Source organism: Chlorocebus sabaeus, chromosome 22, assembly GCF_047675955.1.
Source record: "Chlorocebus sabaeus isolate Y175 chromosome 22, mChlSab1.0.hap1, whole genome shotgun sequence".
Classification (NCBI taxonomy): domain Eukaryota; kingdom Metazoa; phylum Chordata; class Mammalia; order Primates; family Cercopithecidae; genus Chlorocebus; species Chlorocebus sabaeus.
Genome location: NC_132925.1, coordinates 68,233,300 through 68,248,214, shown reverse-complemented (window position 1 = coordinate 68,248,214; position 14,915 = coordinate 68,233,300). Strand labels below are relative to the sequence as shown.

Here is a 14,915-nt window from a genome sequence, read left to right as displayed (position 1 = left end):
TGAGTAGACCTGTCAAGATATTTACAGGGCTTGACAGTACTTCTGTCTTTAATTAAATTTTTGCCCAGATACTTTAATATAATTTAAATAGATTATTAGTTGTCAGAATCTAATATAAATTTTGTTTACGATTTAGTTATTTTAAGTACTCAGATTGAAGGAACTAATTTAACCCTACAACTGAGCAGCTTTAAGCATCAAGGCCAAACCACTAAAAAGCTCCCACTGCCCTTTGCACTCTCCCAATAATCTTAGATTATTACAACTGAATTGTAAATTTCATGGCACTAAACTGAGTCCCCCTCCCCTCCTTTTTAAATAAAGCAGCTTGGGGAGGGTCATGAGGAAACACCCATTTACACCTGTTCAGGTACTAGGTAGGTTCTTCCTTTTAGGCAACTCGTTCTCACAGTGGCTGGCTAGATAGGAAACATTTTTTTCTCACTCTAAGTCCCATAAAATAACTACCGAACAAACACCTGTTGTGTACAAGGCAGGGCACGTGTTAAAAACGGGCATCAGGGCATTGCAAAAAGAAAAACAAGCCTTGCAGAGACATCCACAAGTCCATCTGGTCAATACATTTCACGACTGGGTAAAACAACAGTGCATGAGAAGAACACAGCTTCTGGCACAATCTTCTTGTGAATGGGAGCTGACTTCTAAACAAGGCTTGAAAAATGCCTTAGCACAAACTGACTGTAATTAATAAGAATAATTTATTAAAGAAACAAAGAACACTGTCTAATTGTCTTTCCCGACTGCCATGCACTTTCCCCCACTGTACTTCCTCTTTGCAGAATACCAGCCTTGCAGCCCTAATTTCAAGAACATTATCTATGGGATGCAAAACAAAAACACTTCTAGAAATCAAATATTCCTTACAACATTTATTTTTAGGTTGGCGACACAAGCCAAATCTGCTTAATTTCCATTAAGCACATGGTCACATGCACATTGAAATAAACTACAAACGTCCCAGGAAAAAAAAAAAAAAAACTATGATGCAGAAGATACCCCAAATTTCACCAGGTGTGCCCATTTCAGGAACTCGCCTCATCTCATGGCCTGCTGGCATTCCAGCTTTTGGAGACTTTAACCTTAATTCATCCAAGTACCGTAGAAGAGAAATATGTTGAAAAATCAGTTTAAGATGGTTCCTTGGATAGCGTATGTATAGCAAAGTGGCCTGCAGAGTAGAGTAACAAATCACAAGAAAGATCATTAAAAAAAAATGCATGGGCCCAAGTGCAAACCTACTTGGCTTGCTAGCTTGTCTCACAAACTCAATGTTTGATCACCTGGTGGGACTAACTACTATCAACCTAAAAAAAAAAAAAAAAATTCCCCTGCAAATAGTAAAAGTATACGTTGGCTCAGGCATAAAGTTCACCTGTCTATTCAGCAGATGCCTTTTTTGAGGTTATTTTCTTTAGAAAACAAACCCTGACCTGCTTGAGAGCTTTATATACTCTAGATTCAAAAAAACACATTTAAAAAGAAAAAACGGCCAATCATTGCTTGTATAGCAAAAATGGCATTTACTATGACTGAAATCTATAAAAGAAGTGTGACATCTAACAGGATAAGGAAGAAAGGAAAAGCCCTTAGCAAAAAAAAAAAAAAAAAAAAAAATATATATATATATATATATATAAAACAAAAACACCACCTGTATAAATCTAGCCATGCTCTGGAAACCCTTTCTCGGTCGTGGAGAAATAGCTCATGCTGAATGCCTTGAAGTTGCAATTAAATTGTAGTAATTTAAGATTATCGGGAGAGCAAAGGGCAGTGGGAGCTCTTTGGAGGGTTCCCCTCCCCACTTAATGCTCTTCAGTCAGGGGTTAAATGAGTTTCTTTAATGTAAGTACCTTAAAGTAACAGAATCATAAACAAAATTTATACTATTTTCTGACAGCCTGCAATCTACTTAAGTTTTATTAACGTATACCTAAAATTATTTTTAAAGGACAAAATTCTTGCTATACCCTGTAAATATTCTCGGCATTCCCACTGAAATGTGATAGGTACTATAACACCTAACCTTGTCTAAACATACATACTTTTTGAGATGTGGAATCTTACAAGATAGCGTTTCAAAATTCAGTTTGAGTCATAAGTAAAACATGAAAACCAAATAAATATGCACAATAAGATTGGCTGCAAAGAGGAAGCTGGGTTCAAAAGAAGTTGTCACATCTGCTATATTCCTTCTCTTTCTTAATTTTGGCATTGGACTCGCTGCAATATAAATATATTTGAAAAATATCACAATTCTTCTGTTAATTTAAACAACCGCTGAAAACAGACATACCCTTCAACAGAGCCTAAGATGCAAATTTACAAGGCCAGGGGTATAGTCTTAAAAAAGGCAAAGAAAAACTCAGTAACAGAAAACCATGCCTAGGCTCAATATTAACTCAGTTAACTTTTGCTATTGTAAGTATAAGTGATTTAACTAGAAAATATTTATAGCTTTTTCAAAACATTACATATTGCAGAAAACTGCCTAATAGCATCCATGTGTATGTTTAACTGACATTGCTTAATTATACAATAAAGGTATATCTAGTAAAAACTACAGACTTTGAAACATGTTGTGCACCATGGTTATGAAACTCTGGCTTATAAAAAATATATAAACTGCTTACTATGTGACCGACACTTGTTCATTAAAAATATAATCCTTAAATGACAATTATTTTTATTCTTCTGCATGTGTTTACTTATCCTACTTCCCACTTTGTTCTACTTAATTTAAAATAACATTTAATTTGGGGATAGTTTATCCCAGAAAAAAAAGAAGTGTTACACAGTTTATACTCCAGGATTTAAATATAAACACAAAATCTTAGAGACATCTCCAGCAATATAAACCCCTTATTTGAGACAGTTAATTTGAATAGTTGATGTTTCTTTCATTATACTTTGATAAACCTGTGAAAACAAAATGCTACAGTAATTACTGTTACTACTCCCTTTAAAAATGTAAAGCAGTTAAATTTTCCTAGACAACAAGCAAGGACAAGTTACAGAGAACTTGAATAAAAGTAGCAACGTGGTCATGTTGAATGTCAATCTAAAAAAAGAGGTTATGTCTAATCTGGAGACTGCTCTCTCTCGCCTTTTTAAATTCCAAGAGTGGGCTGACACAAAACTTCATCACCAGAGATTTTTTTTTCTTTTTTTTTCTTTCTTTTTTTTTTTTTTTTTTTTTTTTTTTTTGAGCTTCACATCAGATTTAAACCCTCACATACAAAACCTTGGCTTCTCTGACAAGGCAGATCTTCTAAACTCAATGTGAGAAAACGTTATCTAACTCTAGTGTAGGAGTCTAATGTTGGTAAAAAGAATTCCATTGCACAGTTCTTGGTAGCAAGACAGCCTCTGGACGACTTAATATTCCTTTAATACATTTTTGGGTGGCATTCTCCTCATAAAGAAGGATACATTAAAAAATAATAATAACTTGGTTAGCGACTCGGCATCCATAAGGAATTCAAATGCTGCCCAGACAGGGGCTGAGTATTTCCTTCCAAGTGAGCCTTCGCTTGCACAACAAAGATTAGCATTTGCAATGGTCCATTTCTGCATAAGTGAACATATAGCCTTGCTGCTTGATCGAATAGTCCAGGGTTCTCCGTGTAGCAGCTCCTGACAACCACCCAGCAGCAGTTCTGTTTGATCTCTCCTGCTTCCTTAATTTGGGTTGTCAAGGTTCAGCAGTTGGAGGCTGTTTACTTTACTTTTCCAAAAAAAAAAAAAAAGTGATTTTTTTTTTTTCTCCCTCTCTCATACAATGACTAATCCAAAGTCTAAGGGGGGTGGGGGATGCAGCCAGTGGCAAGATGTTAAACCTTTTTTTTTTTCCCTTTGCAGTGAGATTTTAGCTGACACCTTTTGAATGGTAACTAGTTGAGTTCCTTTTTTATATTTTTCTTGCTCTTTAATTGTAAGACGTTTCAAATAGAAAGACAGAGAGGGGGGAGAAAAAAGCATTCCAAATTTCTGAAACTGTGAGCCGAGTTTTCTTTTCCTGGACCCAAAGGGATGGGTATTTCCACTTTGAGAATCAAAACTCCAGTGGAATTCTAAAAAAGATTTGATATATTTCTCTCTGGAACAGAAAAATAGCAGGAACTCCTCTTTCTCAATTATGTAGGCTCTCCCTGGGTAGAAAACACCTGAAGTCTTACTATTTCTTTTAAAATTCTAGTTTACACATCTCCCTCCAAATTGATTCTTGCTGTGGAAAACGGGGATGGGGGAAAGGGGATGGAATGGAAAAATTTTGCAGCGATTCTTCAATATATTTTCAGTAGCAGAAAAATTCCTTTAAATATCCTTGAGGTCTTCTCAACTCAGCTATTGTCCAAGTCCTAAACCCTTAAGTCTACGTACAACCAATGGTGAAGTGTAGACGGTTTGAATGTACAGACGCCTTTCAAAGGGAATCCAGAATGCTCCTCCGGCATTCCTGTTTAAAGAGCAGTGACAAAAAAGAAAATGCTAACTTGGAAAATACCTGTGAGCAGACATGAGCGCAATTTCAGCCCCTCAGAAGTGGACTGGAGAAGGTCAAATGCAACCAAATGAAATGTTTATATTAATTTCATTATTCTGCCCAAGCCTCACAGATGAGGGCTTGGGGGGTGGGGAGGTAGGGAAGAGGAAGAAATAAGTTTCATTTTGGGTCTTCTGGTAGAGCAAAAAGAAAATGAATTAAGACGAAAGCATAGGATGAGCCCAGACTAAATCAATACACTTTGTAATCAGCCCAGCAAGGGTATTTGGACACAATGACTTGGAAATAATTAATAGTTATAAGAGGGGAGTGGGGTGAGAAGGGGGGCGAGGATGTCACCATATTTTATCGGAGCACTTTACACTCCATGCTAAACTTTGATCTCCAGATTTTCGGATTTAGGAAAGAAAGAGGGAAAAAGGGTGGGGGGGGAGAAGTCCAGTATTTCGAAGCACCTACCGGCCTGAGGATGGGCACATTCCTCGCTCCCGGTGCCTTATCGCTAGGCTCGTGCCGCCCCGGCTGGCTCTTTGGGGACGGAGAACCCCTAGTGCCGCCCGGGGCTCTCCGGTGTCCCTGGCCCCCGCGCCCGCGGCCGCCTCGACTTACCCGCGGAGTCCGGGGAGGGAGTAGGAGCGCCGCCTTCACGCCCGCGGAGGAGGCGCCGGCAGCACCATGGTCCCCGGCGCCGCTGCCGCTGCCCCCGGCCCGCTCGCTCGCTCGCCGCGCGCTCTCTTCCTCTTGCAAACTTTCGGGTTCTGCGGTCGACAAGAAACCGGGGCGACCCTCAGCAAATCTTCCCCGTGCAGGCTGGGGGGAACTGAAGGGGACGGGACGGGTGAGTAGGCCGAGGGGCCAGGACAGAGAGGGCAGCGGGCTCCGAGGACCCGCGAGTGCGCGTGGAGGTAAGAGAGGATGCGGCTCAGGGAATCCCTGCAAGGATCCCGAGACCGGGAAATCGGCCCGAGCCAAAGTCTCAGCACCTTCCCCAGGATCTCACAAAGTTGCAACAACAAAAAGGAGGGGGGGAGGAATAGGGGGAAGGGGGTGGGATGGGGATACGATCGCGGGCGCAAGGTTTGGAGTTACAACTGTTTATTTAGTCCTATTCTCACAGGGGGCGGGAGCTGCGCGGGAATGGGGGGGCTGCAGGCAGCGATTTCGAAGCAAACACTTGGGAGGGGGCCATGCGACTTTGTTTCTGGGCGCTGAGCTCCCCAGCGCCCGTGTGTGTCACTGCCAGTCTCCCGGGACCAAGGCGGAGCTCACAACAGGTGGGGAGGGGGGCTCGTCGAGGGCCAAAAAGGAGAAGGAATCTAAGTTTCCGAGCGCGACGTTGTCTGAAAAGGAGGGAGGCGGGAGGCGGGGGCGAGGGGAGGCGGAGGCAGCAAATGACCGCGACCCCGCGGCAACTGGCAAACTCCTCGGCTCCCGGCGCCGCCGCCACCGCCGTGGTCCCCACTCGAAGCGCACGCCGCCTCGGCTCGCCGGCTCCAGGGAGTCGTCTCGGCGGGACAGGAATAGAGCGCAGGGAGCTCGGGAGGAAGGCTGCGCGCAAGCCAGGGACGGAGAGCCATCGGCCGCCAGGACAGGGCCGGAGGGACAAGGCGACACGCGCGCGTCGCAGGACAAATCGGGGCTTGGGAAATCTCCCCGTTCCCCAAGCTTCAGAGGGGGGTAAAATCAGAAAATGTGTGTGATGGAGGGAGAGGAATCCGGGCGCGGCGACTCCTCGCAGCGCATCCGGCTCCCGCACCCGCCCGTGGATCTGGCCACTGCTGTTGCGGACTCGTCTCGGGAAAGCGGGGGCCGAGCGCGCGTAGGGGTGCGTGTCTGGCTGGGGGTGCGCAGGTGCGTGTTTGAATTTTCCGGGCTCAGAGGGGGTGGCGGGAGAGCTTCCTCGCCGCTGACTCTCGGGGTAACGCGCGCGTGGCATCGGGGAAGTTCCCCAGTGCGGGGCCCAGGGCCAGGCGCCACAGTCTGTCTGCTGAGGCCCGCGGGGCAGCTCAAGGGCACCGAGGGGGCACACACCCGCGGAGAAGGAAGGGGAAAAGTTTTCTCCAAGTCTAAACTTTGGGCCTAGGAGGCGCCCGGCGCGCGCCCCCTCCCGCCGCGGCCAGGACCCGGGACCCCGCACCGGCCCAGCGCCCAGGCGGCCACCGGACGCCAACGCCGGGCATCTAAAGTTGCGCCAGGCGGCCTGGGCTTATTGATTTCTCTCCCCAAGGCGATCATGGAGAGCGCAGAAGAGAGGCGTGAAGGGGCCTACGGGGAGGCAATCTCGCCTCCTCGCAGTCGCCACCGCCCCCGCCCCCGCCCCCATTTGACTTATGCAAATAAACCCAAAGGGTGCGGGCGCCGCCGGAGCTCCCTCCACCCGCGCGCCGGCCCGCAGCCCCCACCCATCCCAGAGCTGGGCCCCGACCCGGGGGGAGAGGAAGAGAAGGGAGGGCTGGGGGAGATGCACGTGGAGCCTGGAGGTGGAAAGTAGTTGTTGTTTTTTTTTCCATTTTTTTCTTTTTCTTTCTTTCTTTCTTTTTTTTTTGTGCTGGTTGTTGTTGTTGTTTAAAGTGGCGGAAACAAGACAGGAGGCGGCTTGGGAAAAAGTGGAGCAGAAATGGAAAAATACAAACTCACCCGCTGCAAATGGTCTCTCGGTGCAAACTAAGGTGTTTTCGGGCCTTTCCCCGCGCGCGCCCACTCCCGCCCGCGCGCGCACCCCGCGCACACACTCACTCGCGCACACACGCGCGCACACACGCACTCCCGGGCGAGGGCCGGGCCGCCGCGAGTACAGCGTGCAACCGCCACACAATAAATAACAATAGATTCCTCCGCTCCGGACTAGCTTCCCGGAGCCCAGCCAGCGCCGGTGGCGGCGGCGGCAGAGGCGCGGGCAGCAGCGGCCCGGAGGCGCCCCCCGGCCCGATCCTCGGCCTCCCGCAGGGGTCCCGTCTCCGCCTCACGCAACCCGCCGGGCACCCCAGCTGCCCCCCGAGCGCCAGCGCCTCCCTCTTTGCCGTTGTCCGGGGCGCTGGCACCCAGCCCCCTCCCCCCCGACATCCCGGAACAAATAAATAAATAAGGCGCGCGAGAGAGGCCAACACGTCGCGGAGGGAGATGTTGTTATTTTTTGCTGTTGTGCGTCCCTGACGTCACATCCACCTGCTGGGTAAACAACCGGGCTCCCAGGAAAAAAAAAAAAAAAAAAAAATCGCAATTGCCAAAGAATGGGGGGCGGGGGTTGGGGGGAGGGATCCAGGGAGGGGGAAGTGAGGGGCGTCCAGGCTGAATTGGGAAGAGGAGAGGGAGGCAGAGCCCCGCGGACCAGAGAGAGGAAGGGAACGCCAGAGCAGTCCCTGGCAACAGAGGGATCTGGCAGGAAAGACCTGGAAAATAAGGGGCATGGGGGCGGAGGGGGAGATTCCTCAGGAGATGGGAAATGGGGGGGCCCATTCAGACAGCGGAAAAAACGAGAAGGGAGAGTGTTAACTAGGGACGAAGATGGGAATGCGATGGCTATTTGCTTGGATTCTTAGCTTAAAATATGAAAGGGAGGGGAGAGGATAGCCTAGGATGTGAGTTTCCTCCAGTTAAAAGTGAAAGTGTTTTGCCATCAGTGACAGTTGAAGGAGAGGGAGGTGGGAGGTGGTGTTTTCAACCCCCTTTCTCCTCTCCTGTCCTCCCTCGGTCTATCCTCTTTCTTTCTGCACTTTGTCCAATGAAAGAAGGCGAGTTCGGGAGGTGAAAGTTCAGCAGAAGGACAAACCCCTGTTTGCAAGGAAACAGAAACCCCGCCAGCCAGCGAGGGGTTTTCTCCCGTTTCTCGGAATCAGGAGAGTGTGAATGAGGGACGAGCTTCTGCCCCCTTCCTTGTCAGAGCCACTGCAGGAATGTGCAGTCGAGTCCACTTTGGGGGAAAGTGGCTGCATCAGGAACTGTGTTCTTGCCACGGCTCCTCTTAGGAAAACGCCTGGGGGCTAGCATGTCAGTCCGTTGTTTAACACAAATTACCTGCTCTCCCAGTGATCAGTCACGTGCAAAAAGCTTTGTCCAATTCTTTGAAAAGGTGAGATTTTTTTTTTTCTTTTTGCGGTTTTTGAAGTTTGGTTGAATTAAGAAATTCGAAGGAATAAACTAAGAGACTGAATTAAATGTTTTGAAATATACATACATAAAACAAAAGACACTAGTATTTCTTTCAGTTTTGTCAATACGCATAGAGAAGGAAGCAGAGTATGTGTTTCTGAAACGTGACTTGGAAAGCTGTAAGAACTCTCTGTCTTGTTGTTGTTGTTGTTGTTGTTGTTAACAGAAGTAAATTATTTCAGACCCATCACCACAGAAGTGGCCAGACTCCCAAACCAGCATTTCCAGCTACTGGCTGGATGGTGTACACCAGGCCAATTCTTTATGAGAATATATTAAAAGTCACCCTTGTGGATTCCTACAAAGTACTTCCCCTTGCGAGGAGGGGAGAGGCTTACTGTCCCTTTGGTCTTGAGACCAGCACAGTTTTAGATAATATCCTGAAAAGGTTATTACAAATTCTTTCGGATAGTGCCCCTTTACAAATACTGTTAAACATTCATTTACAGAAGAATTTAAATCTCTATTTCAAGGGTAGCATAAGACTATCGCTTTAAAATTGTATCTTTCGCAAGTTAAAAAAAAAAAAAAATAAAGCCATTCGCTGATCCTACAGAATAAAAGAAAGAGAGGCTGCTAAGGTAATTCCAGCCTGGTAGAATTCGCGTTGCATGCATGCTGCATAAAGTTCCATGCTATCCAGTCAAGACTGTTCACTGAATCTTTTAGACTAGAATCTAGACAAAATGCATTTTAGCTTGTGTGGAATGTCCTAGCTTTCTAGAGGCTAGGGTTCCATGTCTTGTCAAGACATAAAGGCCTTAATGGCATGCCTACTGTGTTCTAGACCACAGAGTGGGCACAGAGGGATGAAAAAATAAATAAAATTCCTGCCCTTGAGGAGCTCACAGTCTACAGCTGTCAATAATAATATCTAACATTTATTAAATACTTACTATGACCTAGGCACTGATCTAAAAGCTTTATGTCAACTCAGTTAATATTGCCAACTACTCTTTGACATCACTGGAAATTCCATATGCTGAATTAACATGGAATTAAATGGAAATCTACAAGGTAACCAGTCTATATTAAAAATGGTTTTTAATTTCTAAAGTACTTTATGCCAAATAGAACATGTTTATGGTATACGCCTGACTGTAGAATTGTAACTCAGGGAATAATGACTTATTTAAGTGTAACAGATCTATTCATAGTCTGTAAAGAACAATTCATCCTCTGATCTTGTTTTTCAGATTAAGCAGTGTGTTTATTAAAAATTATCATTGCCATATTAAAAAGATCTTTAGATTGCTGCTAATTTTATTCTGCATTTTAACTGCCTTAAATTCTACAGTCACTTGCAAGTAGGGGCCACAGTCAGGTTGGCAACAAGTTTTGCAGACAAAAGGAAATCCTGGTTATAAATCCCATGATATATTGTACTCAATTTTGTATATGATACTGTCTAATGTGCTGCCTTATTAAAGAACTCGATGTCCATTTGGTTTACATTAGAGGGAAACTTAACTGCAGCTTAACATATTGTTCATTTTCAACACTGTCACGTTACATTCGTGGGGAGCAGATTTTAATTTCTTTATCAGTAATCAACTGGAAGTTTCTTTTTGTTAAATTAAAGCAAGAAGGGTTTTAAAATAAAGGGCATGGGGGTAGGACGCCACCTTTTGGTGATAAAACAAATAGAAATCCCTTTTGAAAACAGATGTTCCTGACATAATTTTATTTTTAATTACACCAAGGCAAAGGTGCTTGTCCCCATTTTGCTATATTTTAAGTAACAGGAGAAAAAAAAACCAATGTAAATGCAAAATTAGCAAATTATAGTTAACTGCAGCCAAAATTTTCCCAAAGGTATCAGAATATGTTAGTGCCCTGTCACATTACTGTTGACTATATACACCAAACATAAGCTTCATTCACCAAATACCATGTCACTAAATATATGTACATTTGGGGAACAGAAACTGGAGTGGACATTTACCACCTGATGACGTACCTGAATGCTCTTGTAAATTTTGAGTTGAACAAAGACTAAAACCACTTAATTTAGTGTTCCTTTAACCATAGTTACCAGTGTCCTGATTTTTGCCATATCTATATAACATAACAGTTCCAGAATAATTAATATACTATACTCATTGGAGGCCACTTATTATGGTAATTGTAGTAAACATTTTCATTTAAATCAACCTACTTTTAATTTTTTTTCTATCACTGCCTTAAATAGGAAATCACTATCGCCCACCATAAATTAAAAAGCACAGTAAAAACAAAGTCACTGATTTCTCTTTGAGAATCAAAACAAAAATTAAAAATGATTTTTAAAAAAAGGAGGAAGAGTGGCAAATGTTGAGAAGGGTTAAGGACAAGAGTATCAATGGAAATTTTTGAATTGTTTTTTTCTTTTTTTCTGTTTTTTTTTTTTTTTTTTAAAGAACCAGAAGGATTTTAAGTGATCGGAAAGGAAAACAGTTCTCAATATGTGATTCAGTGTTATCTAATGCCATCCTAGTGCCAAGGTTCCTACAGTTTAAAATACATGGGCATAACTAAGAATATCGCATTACAGATGAGGAAGCTAAGGCCCAGGGATTTCATTTGCCCTCCAAGGCAGAATAAACTTGGTTAATGGTTGGACAAGGATTAGAATCCAGGTGTCCTGAGTTTGTGGGTTTCCATCTTACTCTTTCCACTTCACAAAAGTGACCAGTCCTCAGAGTAAGTGGTTTGTCTAGCATCTCAGAAACAGCTAACCTACCGATCCCTTTACAGATCTGGGAGAAACTGAGGCCACAGAGGGTCAAGACCCCCAGCTCACCCTCCTCTCTCCACCCTCTCTCCATAGATGTGGCAGACATCCAGGTGGGGGTCAACACAGCAAAGAAAGAAGGGAGGGCTGAGAAGAGAAAAGTGGATTCAGAGAGGGGAGGTTAGTAAGCGTGGGCAGACCATTCTCTAAATGAAAGCTTAAACTCAGTTTCCTTCCAAGAAGATAAAAATGGCTAATGAAAATCATGTGCTTCACAGTAAGTGGTAAGAGAAGCCCATCCTCTGTGTCCTCATGTCCCTATATGTCCACACCGGAAATGAGCAGGGGACCTCTTGTTTTAAAGTGTACGATATTAACAGGCACTCTGAGACAAAACCACATTTGATAATTGAGTGGGTGGAAAAGCTAGTCAGGGAACGGGGAATGACCCCAGCTTAAAAAGTGTTTTCCCCCACAACAAAACTTAAAGAGGCTCAGAGTTAAATCTAGAGACAATAGTGCTTTTTCTGTTTTTCTAACTGGAAAGTGAGACCTTAGTTACCAAGACTGCACTTGCTGCTTTTTTTTTTTTTTTAAGTATGCAGTCATATAAACATAAATAAATATGGCCTGCAAATATTTTTATGTTTTTCTAAATTGGTGCTTGTGAAAAGAGGTTGTGCATGACTGTACTGTATGAACACAGGTCCCAGTGGACTGTAATCCTCATAAACTACAATGTACGATAAGACATTTGGCCAAGTATCTTCAATCCAAAAAGCTGTTCTATCTAATGCTCTGAGCATTCCCAGTGCAATGTTGGTACCTTGCAGACATGTAAAAGGAGTATGGGTGGCTCAACCCCATCTGCTACAGGTCCTAGAACAATCTACAGCCTTACTATGCAAAATGAGATGTGCTGACCTGCAGAGCACCACCTCCAGGTTATGTCAAAAATGCAGAATCTCGGGCTCTACCTCAGACCTAGTGAATCAAAATCTGTATTTAAAAAAAATCACCCAGCCAAGTCTCACACACATTCAAGTTGGACAAAGGTGATCTATAGTACATACAGCCTTATACAACAGGCTGCGTCTCAATAATCTTGATAGCCTTAAACTGCTTCACAGGTAGTCCTGTAAACTGTCTGCCATACGTGATTCTCCAAACTGGCATCTTCTATAAACTTCGTTGGTTCCTTGTGTTTCAACCATTTGCGAAGTTAAGTCACTAAATCACCTATGTAAACCGTGATTAATTCCTTTGACATTAATAGCAGGGTGACTTCTCTCTCCTGCTACCCCAAAGAGACTGCTAATTGCCCTCCAATTGTTTACCTTTGTATCGTTTTATGAGAGCTCAGAGAAAGATGGAAGATACTCTCCACCAGGCCAGAAACAAATGCCAGACAGGTTTTAAGAAGGCTGAACACATGCTATGACTACACCTTGTTAGTAGAAGGGTTTTGCTTTCTTTGTTTTGTTTTCTTTTTTATGGAAGGGATGACGCCTCCATAATTATAGGTGCTGCTGTTTAAAACCCAGAGTGTTTTCCAAACCACTGAGGGGCCACACCTCCAGCAGCCCATGAGCCATCCTGGGTTGGATTCTCTTTCCAGTTCTCTAAACAGTTCATCAAGCATTACTAGATTTACATTAAGCATAACGAGAGTAAGGGGACCCCATCCAAGTATGGTTTCTTTCTGAATAAACATGAAGGACCCACAGGTAAACCTCACAGCTGAAGGTTAATTTGTATCTGTGAAGTTCTCAGAAAGACTGTAGTAAAGGCCCCTCACCCACCTAACAAGACAGCAGGTTACTTTTGTAACACCCCCCCAAAAATAATTAACACCATTGTTTTAATACTATCCTAAGGCAGTGTAATTAAGTCTCTGAGTGAGTAATTGTGTACCTGCATTCAAAATAAGATTTCACATGTAAAGCAAAGTTCTGATTGTAATCTCTGCGAAGTGTCTTGGCCTACATTTAGAATGCACAAGTGCCAGCTCAGCATTACAATAGGCATTGTTCAGTAGAGCTGGAGACAAACTGTGTTTGTATGAGAAGGGAAATGAGGCAGGTCTACCTACCTTCAGGAACAGTAAGGCTGTGTGTTCCAAACTATGAAAGATTTCAGGAGGGACTGAAGGATACTAAGCATGGTGGTATGTTGATGAGACATCTGAGCCATAAGCTTGGGATTTGTTGAGACTTTTAAAGTAATAGCTATAAAATAGCTATCAAAAGAAGCTTTCTTATTTCCCCAAGATGTCCTTGAGCTATATGTAGAATTCTAAAACTATACAAAGATTAGAAATTTGATTTTCCCAAGGCTAGTATGACTCTTTTGGCCTTGGACTGGAGTTGAAGGTATTCATGTGGTCAGTTTTTACACACACACACACACACACACACACATACACATATGATAAATAGATACATAAATCTATATGTGTACATATGTGTAAATTAGTATATGTAAGTCTACACACATATATTCCCTAGCTCTGTCCACTCAGAAAGACTAGAAGCAATGATGATCCAATAGCAATGAGCACACCTAGCATCCAGATCTTGGTTTCTAAATACCTTTCTCCAATAAAATAAATCAGGGATCCTTGAAGAGCTAGTTAATTTCAGGGGTGGGGTAAGGAAAATACAAAATAAGCATGGAGTATCTTGTGGTGGCAAAAAGTGCTATAAAAACCCAAAACAACAGGCTGCATCTGGGGTAGGGGGGCGGGGGGCGGGCATTTATGTAGAGGCTTACTGAAAGGCCACAGGAGCCAACCCCAGAGAGCTCCCAAATGCCCAAAGTTGAGACATCCTGAGCAAGAAAAGAAGTAACAATAGTACTGGATTATAATCCACAGAAGGAAATAAATCTATATGAATCCATACTAACATGTATATATGTACCCACACGTGTATATATCTACATACATAAACAAATGACACCTCTTCCTTCCGGAAGATAGGTAGGGCTCAGCAATCTGCGTTTTAACAGTTTTTAACAGGTGCTGCTGCTGCCACAGCCTATAGAACTCAATCAGGCAACTGAAATTTTGGAAGTAAGGAGGCATAAGCATAGGGGCTGCAGCAAATTTGAGCACACAGGCCTCAGTTAAAGTGGCAGGTGCTATTTGCTGTTACCAGGAAAGCAAGCACAGGGCGGGAAGAGCTTTTGAGTTTTCAAGGAGGCAAGAAATCAAAATCTTTCTCAGTTTTAAAATTCTAGATGGGCAAATCAAAACAGAGCTGCAGCATCTGTCAAGGCCACTGTGCATTTGTAAATTTGTCACTCCTCTCTTTGCAGAAACTAAGTCCTGTGTCAGTTTAAGATGATAGGATTTGTTTCTCAAGTGAGCAGAGTGAAAACAATCAAAAGAGATGAAAAGAAACTTAGAGGGTACTCTGACTTCCTCTTAAATTCCTTCCCAAGCATGAGTAAGTCCCCCTAAGCCCCCTAAACATCCTGGGGAGGAAGGCTGGCCTACATTCTGAGTCATGACAGCAAAGATGC

At 43.7% G+C, this 14,915-nt stretch overlaps 1 protein-coding gene across 8 annotated transcripts in view; it reads right to left on the bottom strand.

The window, feature by feature from the left end:
- The window catches only part of FOXP1 (forkhead box P1), a 628,854-nt gene extending 621,582 nt beyond the window's left edge, over positions 1-7,272 (bottom strand). For 4 of the 8 annotated variants that reach the window (XM_038002507.2, XM_007984973.3, XM_007984975.3 and 1 more), the window contains exons 1-2: positions 7,166-7,272; positions 5,138-5,286 (exon numbers count right to left, since the gene is read on the bottom strand). The gene's annotated coding sequence lies outside the window, so the exon portion shown is untranslated. The other 4 variants (XM_038002513.2, XM_073009931.1, XM_073009932.1 and 1 more) reach the window with 4 other exon arrangements.
- Positions 7,273-14,915: the final 7,643 nt, after the last annotated feature.